Here is a 15,049-nt window from a genome sequence, read left to right on the forward strand (position 1 = left end):
CCATCTCCATAATAAACACACAGGACTATAGCTAATGATGACATGAGAGGGGATACTCCACAAAATAAGCACTTAGCTACAGTTAAGGACAGAACAGTCAACCATGCTCTAGAATCTGCAAAGATCAATGCTGTGACAACAGGTGCTGTACAGATGGAGAGGCACAGGAGCTGGTAACAGAGTACCAGAGAGAACAGCCACACAAACACAGCAAATAGTACCAACAGCAGGTACAAGGCTGCAATCTTCTCTTTCACTCGGGAAAAACTTATATGCTGTGTACATCAAGATTAAACCCATGAATTACAGTGGTCTGGAGGCCATCAGCCTATCAGGACAAAGAGGGCACTTTAGGCAATACGTCTTCAATATCTTACTTTATAAAACAGATCTCTACAATACTATTGTTAGATGCCTGTGTTCTAGTAAGAGTAGTGATCTAATAGAAGCCCAAACAAAGCATGCAAGAGAAAAAAATGATACCTTTACAGGAAAGAAATTCTTTTTTATTCTTTCTCTACAAATATTTAGATGTCAAATATGAAATACAAGTTGTACCATTCCCTATAACTCATAAAATCTTCAATAGCTTCCCATCTACATGATCATATGCACAAGTTTATTTTTAAACAGCATATTACTATCATATGCATAACCACATGAGGCAGTTTGTGGTTTCATTAGCTACTGCAGTTCTGCAAGTTTGGAAAACACATTAAATCACACTAAAGATCTTTCAGTTTTATTTTTAGCATCCTTCCTTGTGCCTTTATAAACTTCAGAATTACAACAAGAACAACAAGCCCACAAATTCCACTGACACCTGCAGTGCTGGCAATAAGCTCAAATCTATGGTACAGAGCTCTCCAACTTTCAGTAATGGACTCAACAGTAACACCAAAATCAACTCTCTGCTGTGTGGGCTGACCTGCCACCAACAAAACACAACACACTTCATCTTCTTCTTTCACAGCTATTTGCTCAGCAGTAGAGAAATGTTCAGGAGGGAATAAACGTCAGTTCCAGCATGCAGACGAATGTATCCAAGTGCTCAAAAACATTTCTGCTCATCTCCGCTGTTCCCTGCCTTCTTTTCCTGTCTTCCTTCCTAGATTCAGCTTCTTGGCCCCAGTTTCCTTGCTGGTCTTCCACCTGGCTACTGCATATCCATGACCATTTAATTCGTGCACCTAGCATCCTTCTCCACCAAGTTCCTGCTGTAGCAAGATCCTCTCATACATCTTCTATCTTGGCTAACCTGCTGATTTTCCTGTTCTCACCATCTGCCTACCCTTTGCTGTCTTTTCTTCCCTGACCATGTTTTTCTGTTGTCCATCTTCTGTCTGCTTCTGCTTCTGGCTTTGATGTCCTTTCCTAAGGTTCTGTATTTTAATCCCTCCTTAACCTCAAAGCCTTTGACACTAAGCTACATTCCTGCACCCTCCTTCCCACACCTAAACCTTTAGGCGTCTGTGCCTTTCCCCCCTTCTGTCTGTCCCATGCTTTGCTAAATTCCAAGCCATCGGCTACATCCACAGCAGTTGGCCACTACACCAATTTTCTCACCCTTTGCTCTCAGAAGCTGAGGGCAAGAACTGCACTGCAAATGCAGCTCTACTGAGCTGGAACACGAATGATATGCTCAGAAGCTGTAAAGGTAGCTATCAAATCAAACATCTTGACTGAAAGTCATTGAAAGTGGTAAGTCTACAATTTGGTGAATATTTTAAAAGCCCAAAAATGCATGAATTGGGGAGAGAAAAGCACGCATTCTTAAAAAAGGACTTAATTTTTAAATTCCCATTAAAATTCAGTATGAATTTTAACAGACCACTGGCACACAAACTTCTGGGAGAATTTACAACTATAAAAGAGGTTACACAATGGGAAATATCAGTGAATTTATTCATAAAAGCTCACCAAGTAGAACACAAAAATTAAGACACAAATGAAGACACTCCCCAAATGAGTTTTAAAAATACTTTATGCTAGCAACACTGACACTAGGGACATCCGCAGTTCAGTACTCTGTTGTACCTTTAAAAATAATTTCTCCTTGATCATCCTATGCCATTCCTGCTTCTTTGCCTAATGCCTATTTATGCCATTCTTGCACCACCATACCCCCAAACTCACTATTTGTTTAATTGCACAAAATAGCTTCACTGCACTAGCATCACAGAGATCCAGGCATAGGTAAAAAAACATGCAAAAACTTACTAAGAGCACAGCTTCAAAATTTCAGATTTGCTCCAAAAAAACCCCACCAAAACTGAAAACAATAATGCATATACACAGAGAACACTTTTCACTAGTAAAAGTCATTAAAAATAACTAGTAAAATAAGAAAAATTTAAGACATTATAGAGAGGAAAAAACTACTTTCATAAAGAGCAAGTAATTGCTTTACAGGGTTAAACTGCTTTTAAATACTTTTTAAACCATTCTTTAAAAACATGAGCAACTTAAAAATATTAAGCCCTATGAAAATACACATATACTGTATCATAATTTTTTTGTACATTACTGATGTATTTCTAAAACATATTATTAAAAATGCATTTGCAGTTTTAATGTATGATTTCCTTAGGATCAACTGAGTGAAACAGAGTATGTATTTGCAAAATCTTTTCTCCTAAGGGAATAATTGAAGAGTTGTATCCTGACAGCAATGAAGTGCTTTTCCTATTAACATGCTGCTGCTCAATTACTTTACTTTTGGATGCACATGAATACAATAATAAATTACAAGACACAAATGTGTCGAGCTTTTTCTATGAGAAGTCTTTTGCAGCCTTCAATCAAAATCCAAGATGGGGAGTAAAACTCTTAATAAATTCTCATTGGTTTTGTATCCACAATATGTATGCTTTCAAAATAAAGGGAAAGCTAAACTCATACCACTAAAAATCCATTTTCTCAAAATACTTTGTCTTCAGCAGCACTATCCATACAAAAAGCTAATGTTCAGTACTGTGATTTCAAGTGAGATCCTGAAGAGCTGAGAAGTGCTGGAAACAACAGCCTTGTCTCTCTTGCAAAGCCAAAACAAGCACAAAATATGAGAGGGTCTGTTATTGTGTCATGCTGATTTCCAAAGAGTCTTGAATACTGGAGATAAAACCCTGAGATATTTTCCCAAATCCATCTAGACAGTATTCAGAGACTACTGAAATTCTGCAAAGAATGTGCTTCAGTGATTTGCTCAAATCCATGTGCACTGGATTTGCAGCAGTTACTTAAGACAAGAATCAGAATTTAATGATAAGAGTCAGTCAGTCCATGTTAGGCACTTAATTGACACATTAGCATACATCTGCTAATTAATACAGCAGTTCTATCAGTTAACTAAGAAACTTAGACAAATATTTTTCAGAGGCTACATCTAAAATTCCACTGCAAACTGAATAGTCAGACTACGTCTCTCTAATTAATCCATAGAATCACAGAATGGTTTGGGTTGGAAGGGACCTTAGAGATCATTTAGTTCCAACCACACCTTCCACTAGACCAGATTGCTCCAAGCCCTATCCAAACTGGCTTTGAACACTGCCAGAGAAGAGACATCCACAACCTCTCTGGGCAACCTGTTCCAGCAGCTCACCACATTCACAGTCAAGAAGTTATTCCTAGTATCTTATCTAGTTTGAAGCCATTCTCCTGTGTCCTATCACTATAGTCTCTTGTAAAAAGTCCTTCTGCAGGTTTTATGTGGTCCTCCTTTAGGTAGTAAAGAGCTACTAGAAGGTCTCACCAGAGCCTTCTCTTCTTCAGGATGAACAACCGCAACTCTCTCAGCCTGTCTTCACAGGAGAAATACTTCCATCCTCTGACCATCTTCACAGCCTTTCTCTGGACAAACTCCAGCAGGTCCATGTCCTTCACATGTCGGGATCCCAGACCTGGATGCAGCACTCCATGCGATGTCTCACCACAGTGGAGCAGAGGGGCAGAATCACCTTCCTCAACATGCTGGCCACACTGCTTTTGAGGCAGCCCAGGGTGTATTTGGCTTTCTGGGCTACAGGCTGCCAGCTCATGTTGAGCTTTTCATCCACAAACACCTCCCAAGTTCTCCTCAGGGCTGCTCTCAATCCATTCTCCACCCAATCTGTACTTGGGGTCCCTTGATCAAATCCACGTCTCCCCAGTTTAGAGGCAAGGATGCCATATGGAACAGCATCAAACTCTTTGCGCAAGTCCAGCTGATGTCACTCTTCCTTTACACTGTAACCTCATTGTACAAGGTAACCAAATTTGTCAGGCATTATTTGCCTTTAGTGAAGCCATGTTGGCTGCCACCAATCACCTGTCACCCTTATTTTCCATGTGCCTTAGCACAGTTTCCAGGATCATCCGCTCTATGACCTTGCTGGGCACAAAGATCAGACTAACTGGCCTGTAGTTCCCAACGTCTCTTTTTCTCTTTTTAAAAATGACGGTTATGTTTCCACTTTTCCAGGCAGTGGGAACCTCACCAGACTGCCACAATTTCACAAATACAATGGATAGTGGCTTAGCCACTTCATCTACCAGTTTCCTCAGAAGTGGCAGATGCATCTCATCAGGCCCCATGGACTTGTTCACCTCCATGTTCCTCAGATGGTCTCAAACCTGATCTGCTGCAGCAGGCAGCTTCTCATTCTCCCAATTCCTGCCTTTGCCTCTGGCAGCCTGGGCAGTGTGGCTGGAGCCCTTGTCAGTGAAGACTGAGGGAAAAAGTAACTGAGTACCCCAGCCTTCTCCATATCCCAGGTAACCAGCCCTCCTGTTACCTTCTGGAGAGGGCCCACATTTTCTCTAGTCTTCCTTTTATTACTGACACACCTATAGCCACTTTCCTTGTTGCCCTTGATGTTGCCAGCCAGATTTAATTCTATCAGGGCTTTAGCTTTCCTAACCTGATCCCTGGCTGCTTGGACACTCTCTCTGGTGAGCTGCTGTTACAGATGTGGTACATCCTATCATTAAGCAGGGAAGTACTTCTACACCCAGGAAAAAAGTTCCATCATTTTATCAGAAAAATAATTCAGTGTATAAACAACATATGCTTAAATCATTCTAGTTCAAGCTGCTAACTAACCACATAAAAAGAATACATGAGTACCCTGCCTTGGCAAACAACCCTCACATTCATATGGCAAGCAAAGAATTCAAAAGCTACCTATTGCCTATTTACACAGAAAATGTGTAAATATTCACAAATATGCTCATTATCACTCAGTCTCCAACCAATCCACTTCAGATGTGGATTACAGTTAAGAACTTAAATCCTTGCAGGACAAGATCTGTGTTTTACCATCTACACAGTTCAAGGACAGGCTGGCTCATGCAGCTTGTGGGAAGAATGCAACAGAAGGCGGTGAAACTTAGGTTTTCTTTCATACTGAAAATACATAATTGCATCAGATTTTGGTTCCCTGCTGGCAAATGTCCTAAGCACTGAATATGAACATACTGTAAGACTCCAAAGTTAAAATAAAGACTAGTACTCCTTAGAAGTAACAACTTATATATACAATACTGCTATTTCAGATACAGATGTGGCACATAACTCCCAAAGCTAGAACTAGTCTCTTAAATTGCTCCCTCAATTCAGTATTTATTTAGGTATTTTCATTTAATGGTGAGATATTAAATTGCTTTTCTATATCTTAATTAAATTTCTGAATAACAAAAAAACATTGGAAGAGGATCTACAGAGCTTTACCAAGCAGTAGGCTTTAAGATTTAGATAACTGACCACTTGGCTTATTCAATACAAACTGAAAATAAATGGTTATTCCTTACATTTGCATTCAGAAGATAAGGACATTTCCTACTCTTTCTCATACAAAATGAACACTTCAGCATTTTATTTTGAAACAAAGCCCTTAGTTTAAAAATCTTTCTTAAAGTGGTAGGTACGTTGTAAGCAAAGCAATGCTGATTGATATTTGCAAACAAGAAATAAATAATTAGGCAAGGACATAGTGAACTTATGAAATATTAACTAGACAGTTAAGAATGCCAATATTAAGCTAGAACCCAGTGAAAAAGAAAATCCGTTTGACTCCTCCCCTAGCTACCATGGCAACAGTGTTCCTTTACAAGAGTTTGCAAATTCACAATTGTTTTTGATTTGGTAAAGGAATGATTTCTTAGTTGCTGATTATGAATAAGTCTTTCTGTGGATTCTTTTTTTTTTTTATCTGGGCATAAGGTGAATTTTCTGTGAACTGTTTAAAACATAGTATGGGTTTGGTATCCAGGTATTTATTTAACAAAGACTTTTTATTTCATAGATTGTGATTTTCTTTTAACTAGGTGTACAGTTTAGAGACATACATTTTTATAAGAAAGTATTGCACTTGTGTTCATTGATGGTTGAAGGTTTCTCAAAAGCCATACTTGCAGAAGACCTTCCAACGCAAAAACAACTGGGCCCATTTCTATGTTTCAGAAAACGGACTTCCTACCTGAATTATTTCAGTGTTGCTTCAAGGCTTTATAAATTACTGAAAGCAAGGATTACTAATCTTGCCAATGGAAGCTTAAAGCCAAAAATCACAACCTATCTAGTCAAGTAACAAACTGAGGATTTTTGAGTATTTCTAAATTTTTTAACATAGACACAAGGGATGTAACAAGGAAGCTGTTCTAAGTTTCCTGAATCTCTAGGGAATCTTCTCATGAACTCCCTGAGCCAACATTATTTAGTAACTTCACTCAAACACCAAGAGTCTTCAAAAGTTCATCAACCCCTTTTCAGCTAGATTCTTTTTTTTATCTCAGAGACCATCTAAACTGCTATTCTGAGGATGTGTAAGTCTTACTGCAAGCATGTGAGTCCAAGAATATGTGTGATTCACAGAGGGATGGTCCTCAAAAGCATATTCTGTAGGGTCATCACAAAGTGTGACAGACTTAGAGACAAAATATTAAGCAAGATGCATGAACTCCCATCAATCTGAAAGTTATTTTACAAAGTTAATTAAAAATATTTTCTTGATACCAGAAAAATGGTTAGCACCAGGAACTTAAAATCAACAAAAGCAAACATTTTGATTTTGATACTGTGGCATTTAAGAATTTAAAGAAAATTTTGCTGTCTCGTTGTCTCTGATTTTGCTGACTGGGATCACTCTCTTGAGTGGTATCTAATTTTGTAGATGGATGGAAGGAGTCTTCTTCTGGAAATTCAGAGCTTCTCTGAATAAATTAATTATTGCTATTTAATATTGACACTAACTTGTGTCAACAGTTTCATTGAGTCCCTGTTTCGTATAATTAACACCTTTAGTTTTGACATGATTTCTTGATAATATTTTTGTTCAGCATTTAATGAAATTTGAAAAATGTATAGCAAATTATCTCAAAAAGTCACATCGTCCCCTAATTTTGGATACATATCTACACATAGCTATCTAGTCCACTAAAAACTTGCACAGTTCTTAATATTTTTTTTCTGTTCTGAAAAAATTCCCAGCACTTCAAATACACCATGCTGTTCTTCAGCATAACACTTTTTTTTTTTACTGTGGGTTAATTTGGGGTTTTTTCCCTATCTCTTGTGTATATTAAACCAATTGAGTAGGAGTTGATTGCAAAAAAAGGTAATATTTCCATCTTGGTCTCCTTTGGTATTTTTCCTCTGAGAGTTTTAAAAATCTTAAGGTGGTTTTTTTTTTTTTAGTATTTGTAAAAAACTGATTTATTAACAAACTATAATTGAAAATCAAATCTGAAAATAAACTCTCCTCAAATCCTAGGGTGTTTCTATAGTGCCAATAGCTAGAAATTTTAACTTCTTCATTTACAGGATGAAGAAAACAGGAAAGAAATGTAGGGCTGTAAAACAGCAGCCTACACATTAGAAGTCTCAAGAATACAATGACCAGTAAGGCTTCAGTGCCCTGGTAGCACACACTGCAAATAAGGTAACCAAAACAGGCAATGCCCAGAGAAACTTATTTGAACACACATTTTCTACTACTGTGTGCAAAGAAGAAAGGCATTTCTGCTCAGATACAGAAGAAAACACCCAGTGTTTATAGACATACCAATAGAAACAACAGCAAATGACAGCAAAGCTTCCCATTATCCACAGTACCAGGGAAAGGGAGAGAGACAGTGAGCCTTTCTGTTGTCCAAAGCACACACACACAGAGTCCATCATGCAAACCTGAACAAGATACTTGAAAAATAACAAGATTATATTTCATAATCAAAGTTATAATTTCATCTTCATGAGAACTGGGGGAGATAATTAACAATCTAATGAAAAAGTCTGAGGATGGGAAAAAAAAAAAGACTCCTGGTTGTTCTGATCTTCAGGACTGTAAAGAAAATACAGCAGATGAAATTCTCTAATTAAAGAGAAAAGCACTTCAGCAGTACCATCATGGGGTCATATTCCAGAAGACCAAATTAGGAAGATTAAGCCTGGTGAGGGATTTTTTTTAGTTTCTTGTTTATTTGGTCTGTCTTTGTGGCTTTTTTTGTTGTTTTTTTTTGTTTGTTTGTTTTTTCTGTTTGTTTTGGGGTTTTTAATTATCATTCATGAGAATCCTCAATTATGCTGCATTAGAAGATAGTAAGAGGTTTCATTTCTCCAGTTCAGAGGGGAATACTGGAGGGAGAATCTTTGGAGTGCACTCTGAGAGATCACTGACACTAGTAAAACAATGAGCAAAGGATCTTTGGAGCTTTGCTTCCCACCAGTAGAGAGGAAAGAGTTAAGAATGTGAACATGAACAAATTTTGTGATCTTTAAAAAGGGAATAAAGTCTAGCAGAAAAAAAGCCAAAAACCTTTCTACAAAAAAAAACACAGCCTAAAAAATTCCAATGCCAAATAACCAAACCAAAATACTCCAACCTTAGAGAAAATAAGGAACAGCCACAAGAGTAACAGGAGTCCACCAGTCACAGAAGCATTTAAGAAGTAATGCCAACATTAAAAGCAGAACCAGCCCAATTCAGAAGAGGGAGAAATGCAGGCAAAGACTGACCTACTAAATCATAAATGTTTCATTTCCTGGAAGAATCAATGGAAAGTTCCCTTTGAGTGTATAACTTAGAGTGACCGAGTACCAGGAAGCACACAACACAAAATTAGAAATGCAAAATGTAATGCAAACAACAAAGTATGCAAACACAACTGAGATAATTCTGCTACTCTTTAGTCCCTACTACTTAGAATCTAGTACCAAATAGTTGCCAATCTCAAATACTATGGAAAGAATCTGCTACTATTCGGCTCTATCAGCAGATGTCAAATGCATTCAGTTGAGCAGGAGTTTTGTTTATGAGCATGCCATGTTAAGAGCCCAGAAAAAGTGTCTAGGGTAAGGTGAAAACCTATTTAGAATATATTCTAAATATATTCTAATCATGTTCGGCTAAAATTGGGAACAAATACTCCCTAAAGTATTCATTAAGCAGGGTCTGTAATGTTTGTCTGGAATATAGTAATAGTCAACACTCACACTAGTGTTCTATGTAATAAAACAGAAACAGATTAGATTTGTAAGAGACTTGACTCCAAGGACAAAGAAACAGCTTTTTATAGAAGGCCAGAACCAGACTTCAAAGCTATCCTGGCCAACTGGAAAAAAATAACCAGAAAAAGAGGATCAGGCCCAGAGTAGACAAGGAAATGGCTCCACACTCAGACCAGTACAAACAAGTGTAGAAACAGGGAGAAATCCACCATTTGAGACCTAGCAGTGCAGAAGATGATGAGGTGGATATAATCTATCACAATGGTAACAGGAGAGGATAGCATACAAGCCTGCCTGCTGTTGGAAACCTACTATCCTTGCTTGCACTTTGGGAGTTACAGGGCTGGCCAGAGACCAGACTCCATGCCTTTCCTACTTTTGCTACCAACTATGTCCAAAGGTCAAACTGGTGAGGAACTTAAGGTTTTGTTGTTAGTTAGGAGGACTTTGTTTTGTTTTACTGTCCACCATGGTTTGTCTTTTGGGCATCTTTGCACTTAATCAATACCCTGACATAAGTGCTGACCTTCATGACAGCTCATTCTCTCAGGTTCTGTCCTTACAGCACACAGTTCCATTTTCAGAGAGGGATATTTAGGATACTGAAGTGTCATTATAGGGGGGAGATGATACAAATTTAATGGAGAGAGCTATAGATAGCCTGGTTTAATAGTCCATCATGTATCTATAGTCTATTACGCAAAAGTCTCAAAATTTTTTAAGAGAGACCAAAACTGAACCAGGGGATGTGGGGCTCAGTGTGATTTTAAAGCACCTTTTAGATCTCCCAGTTCCATGCTATTCCAAAGGCTGGAGACATGCTGCTGTTTGTCCACTGCCCCCAGCACAGCCTTAAACCACCGCAACGCAGGGTGTCACTGCTCTGCATTTCTCAATCCTATTTCACCTTCTTCATCTACTTTTGCCAAGATGTGCAAGAGATCTCTGGAATGCAGTTTACAGCCATCTACCACAGCGAACAGCTTGAGGAAGAAACAGGGATTTAGCTGCTTTATGTAGCTATAAAGAATTTATTAAGTGTGAGAGAGTGCAAGGCTTTGACCTTAGCCAAAGGTTTTCTCCAGTCCTATCCTTTAAAGTGCATGCAGAGCAAAGGCTGACCATTGTCTCTCCCCAACCTCAGCATTTTGTCTTCCTGATATTCCTGCTGCTGTTTCTGTTCCATCTCTGTTTTGGCTGCTATTAAGTCACATTTTCTCCAATGCATCCCTCAATATTCTGCCCCCAGTAAACTCTAATTCTCCTCTAAACTCTGTTGAAATTAAATAGATTTCTGACATGTATGTCTTAAAATATAGTATCTAACACACTATTTTCAAGAGGATAAAACCTCTTTCATGACTTATTCTATCACACATCTTTAGGATTAATTCTTCTAGTGAAAAAAACTACGTTTCAAAATAAATTTTTATCGACAGTGCTATCAACTACTTAGATATAGGATTTTAAAGTTATTTGTTATTCTCAACACACTGCATAATCCCCAGGGAACTTGAAATGGTGAATCCTTCCCCTCACTTTCCTCTGTGTTCCTTCAGTGATTTAGCTGAGGACCTTACTTCAAATACAAAAGGGAAAAGCTGATGTCCTTCCCTAATCAGAAAGTGCAATGCATCAATATGATCATGCAGAAATAATGTACAAAATAACCAGAACTGTACATTTATTGTCTCATATATTATTATAACAACTGTATCTTATGCTAAAGAAACATATTTTTATTCTATGTACATGGATTTTGATGATTTTTTCCCCCTAAATAATATGCAAAAAGAAAAGTAACACAATCAATTCCATGCTGAACTTGTTAAAGCTCCTAAGAATAGAATAATTCAGGAGATTGAGGACATGTCAGTTGTCTTCCGCCAAAAAGAAATAACACACAGGAATGTTCATGTGCTTCCTGAAGTAAATTTCTGAATTCTTTATTCTTGACTTCTCCAAAATGCAGTAATGCGATAGGAATATTATTACTTTTCAGAAACGCATTTATGCTTTGACGTGCACTTTCAAAATACAGATTTTTGTTTATAAGCTCGTTCCACATAGCATCACCAATGTCAAATTATATTTGACACATGTGCTCATTATAAACATAACTGAAACACAGACTTAAAAGCAAAATGGTTTTCTATTCCCTCTTTAAGCTGAATATATGCTGCAGTTAACACTTTAACATTCCAAAGATATAACATCTCCACTAAAACTGCACAGTTAATTAAATCTGTTCATAAAAGGATACAATTTTTGTTTAAAAATATGAAATATAAAAATATAACTAAAACCTCAGTACTATATAGCTCCTTATTTACCTGTCCCTGAATGCAACGTATGGAGCAGAAACTGAAGAAACCCAGCAAACATAGCAGCTTCAGCAAGAGTGTTTAAAGCACAACTGGCATCTAGTAGGTTGCTGAATCCAGCCTGCAACTGTAGCAAAACCGTAATGCCAGCAAAAATCCACTTCAGTGTGAAGGAGACAATATAAAAGAAGTCATAAGGTCCTTGCGTCCTGATTCTAAGCCAAATTATTCTGCAGTGTCAAACATTCAACACCGGTGACACCAAACAGGGCTAACGAGAGCTCTTGTCATCAAAACAAATCTCTGCAGTGTAGTGCAAGCATCGATTACTGCATTAGTTCATACACGGTCGCTGCAATGACAAGGAGTTTCAGTCTTTAGAAGGAGTTAATGATTTTAGGAATCCAGAATCACCGATCCTCAGGAAACAAGATGGGGAAAAAAAAGCTCCTTCCTCTCTGGATAGAACAGGAAAGAAGTTTCTTAGTGCTTTAAAGCCAACAGTAGACACAAGCTCAAGCACCTAAGTAATCAATATTACTGCTGCAGTTATTATTTATATTCAGCAGTGGTGCACTGAACAAGTTTAATCAGCTGCATAGACGAAGCAGTAGTGCAAAGGAAATGTGGCTCTTTTAATTTATGTAAAACTTCCCTAGCCGCAGATTTACTTCTAGCACATGGAAAACACAAACGGCCCCTGAGAAAACCTTACCATTTTTTACAAATTAATAGGATAATTTAATTCTTTTAATATATAATAGATGTGTGAATGGAAACATAATTTTATATAAGAAAAATATACTCCAGATAAAAACCCCCAGGAAATAACATTTTGTATTCCAAATTACATGTTTGAGATAAAAAAGCAGAACCTGCATTTACAAAAGCCAGATGATTAGAGAATTATAGCTAATAGAATTTACTAAGGTATTTCATCCAGTGTAATCATATCCAAATGATACAACAATAAAACTATTTCTGTGGCAGAGATAGTCTTCCTCTGTACAAACAGATGCTTCTCTGCAGCATATCTACATACTGCAGGACTTCCAAAATACAATGCAGGACATCCAAAATACAAAAAACCTGCTGTTTAGAAACTAAGATGTGAGAAAGCAAAGCAAACAAAGAGAAGCTTAGAAGAGATAAAATATAAATAATAAAGCTAATAAGAGTTTACAGCTCTTTCATACTCAACAATATATGGATCTATTAGTAATAATGAAAATACACTTTTAATCTAGTTGTTTCCCCATAATTCTGGATCCAACCCAAGGTACTGAATGCTCTCTTTCACACTCCCACATGTCAGTCAACAGCAAAAGCCACAGACAACATCCCTGGCCACTGCTGACTTTAAGTGTCCCCAATAGCTCTGTATCAGCAGGAGGAAAATACAACTAACTCTGGTTTTCTCCTGGACATGCCCTTGTTAGGAGGTGGTTTTTCAGAGGAGGACAGTGTCCAGTCTTTATATATATCTTTCAAGAGACAGTGATCATCTGCTACTGACCAAGGAACGTGTACCCAGCTTTCTCCTAAAGTCGGAAATATTTCTTGCAAAAGACCAAGGATGCCAAATGCCTGATGCTTCCACAACACATCCCCTGACCCTTCTGCATTACTCCTTGAAGGATGACCTCCTCTCCTGCCAGGGCAGGCATTGAGGGCTTTGCACCACTTTCAGAAAATAGCACACCTGGGTCCTGAACACTCACCTCAGCTCACAGCACATACTAAACAAGGCAGGGGATTTTGTCACAATGCAAATCAACAGATGAAAAACTCTCACTTGCTACAACCTCAGAATTTGTGAATGAGACTGCACTATATGGGGCTTGTTTTCTGACTCAAGAGTTCCTGTAATTCCCATGGCATACATGTGTCTGCAAAAAAAATATTGAACTGATTTCCCAAATGCATTTAAAAACGTTGTTTGTATCTCATGGTGTTGTTAAAGCTCTCACTGTCTCCCACTCCTCTATGTGATACCTCCTCCCTGCTCCTCCAGCAGGCAGTCCTCAATGCCCATTTTACCCACTGCTGTCCCTAGCCATGAGTTCTGCCCAGGTCCTGCCTAAGTAGCTCAGCCTAACAGCTTCAGACGATAGAGATGTCTGCAAGTATTTGCCCAAAAGGAAGGGAAGAGAGGAGCAACAGAAGAATGTTCTGAGGTCAGAAAGGGCATTTTGCAGAAAAGAACAGTACCACCAACTCCAGGATCCACTGAACATGCCTAAGGGTGGATTTCATTCCTCTCAGCCCCAGTCACACCGAGCCTTTCTGGCTGCCCCAAAGGCTCATCTGACGGGTTGAGAATCAAGTGCTAATAGTTGGTCTATTTACTTTTACATTCATTAACAGTATCAAAACAGTAGGAAACTAACTGGAAATCTGGACGCCATTCCATTTTCCTCGTAAAAATACATCATCAAGTGTGTTATAACACACTTTCAAACTTTGCTCAGGATAGCATTGCCTTCATAATCTCTGCAGGTTTTTAATCTTGCAAATGATTTTATTGCCACTGTCTTCTGAGGGACGTTACATCATGCATCTGATAGTTAGATCTTGACCACTGTATTTCAGCTCTTCATAATCTTCCAACTAATAGTTGTTCTAGATCTTAATGTGTATGATACTCCTACATTTATAAAACTTTCTAAGACCATTAGAGAAGCATGAGATTGTTCAATGTCGTGCAAGTTTACCATGATTCAAACTTTAAGATAAATTCCAAGCATTAAACATATTGTTCAGCTTTATGCCTAGGTGAAAATGCAACGCAACTGTCCTCTAAACTAAAAGTATTACAACATTTTTTTGGAAAGAGGAAAGCCAGAGAATGGCCCCAAGCTTAATTCAGTAGCAGAAAAAGAGCAATTCAAGTAAAGAAAACCCTATGTTTGGAGTTGTAATTTCAATCAGAAAATGAGAGAAACAACAAAAAAGATCCATGTTACAGTCTCCAGACCTCAAAGCCAAGTTACAGTGGGGAAGATATTCTAATACAACTGCAGGAGTCTTAGATACAATATTAGGTATTGTATGTGACATTTTGTACTGTAGCCTGTCTGATCCACTTTGAAAGGCCCTGGCTATTGTGGGAGATGAACAGCGACTGAACAAGCCAAGCACCACACCCCTACAAGGAGGGCAAGAAAAAGGGCTGGGAAACTACATACTGAGAGGGTTAATGAGGTTCTGGAATGCAGTCCTGAGCACATAAAGGCCAAGA

General features: G+C 38.1%; 1 protein-coding gene across 5 annotated transcripts in view; it reads right to left on the reverse strand.

Annotated features, from left to right (window-relative positions):
- Positions 1 to 15,049, reverse strand: part of LOC138108531 (regulating synaptic membrane exocytosis protein 1-like) — a 182,866-nt gene that overhangs the window by 132,843 nt on the left and 34,974 nt on the right. The window lies entirely within an intron of this gene.

Source organism: Aphelocoma coerulescens, chromosome 3 (assembly GCF_041296385.1).
Source record: "Aphelocoma coerulescens isolate FSJ_1873_10779 chromosome 3, UR_Acoe_1.0, whole genome shotgun sequence".
Lineage (NCBI taxonomy): Eukaryota > Metazoa > Chordata > Aves > Passeriformes > Corvidae > Aphelocoma > Aphelocoma coerulescens.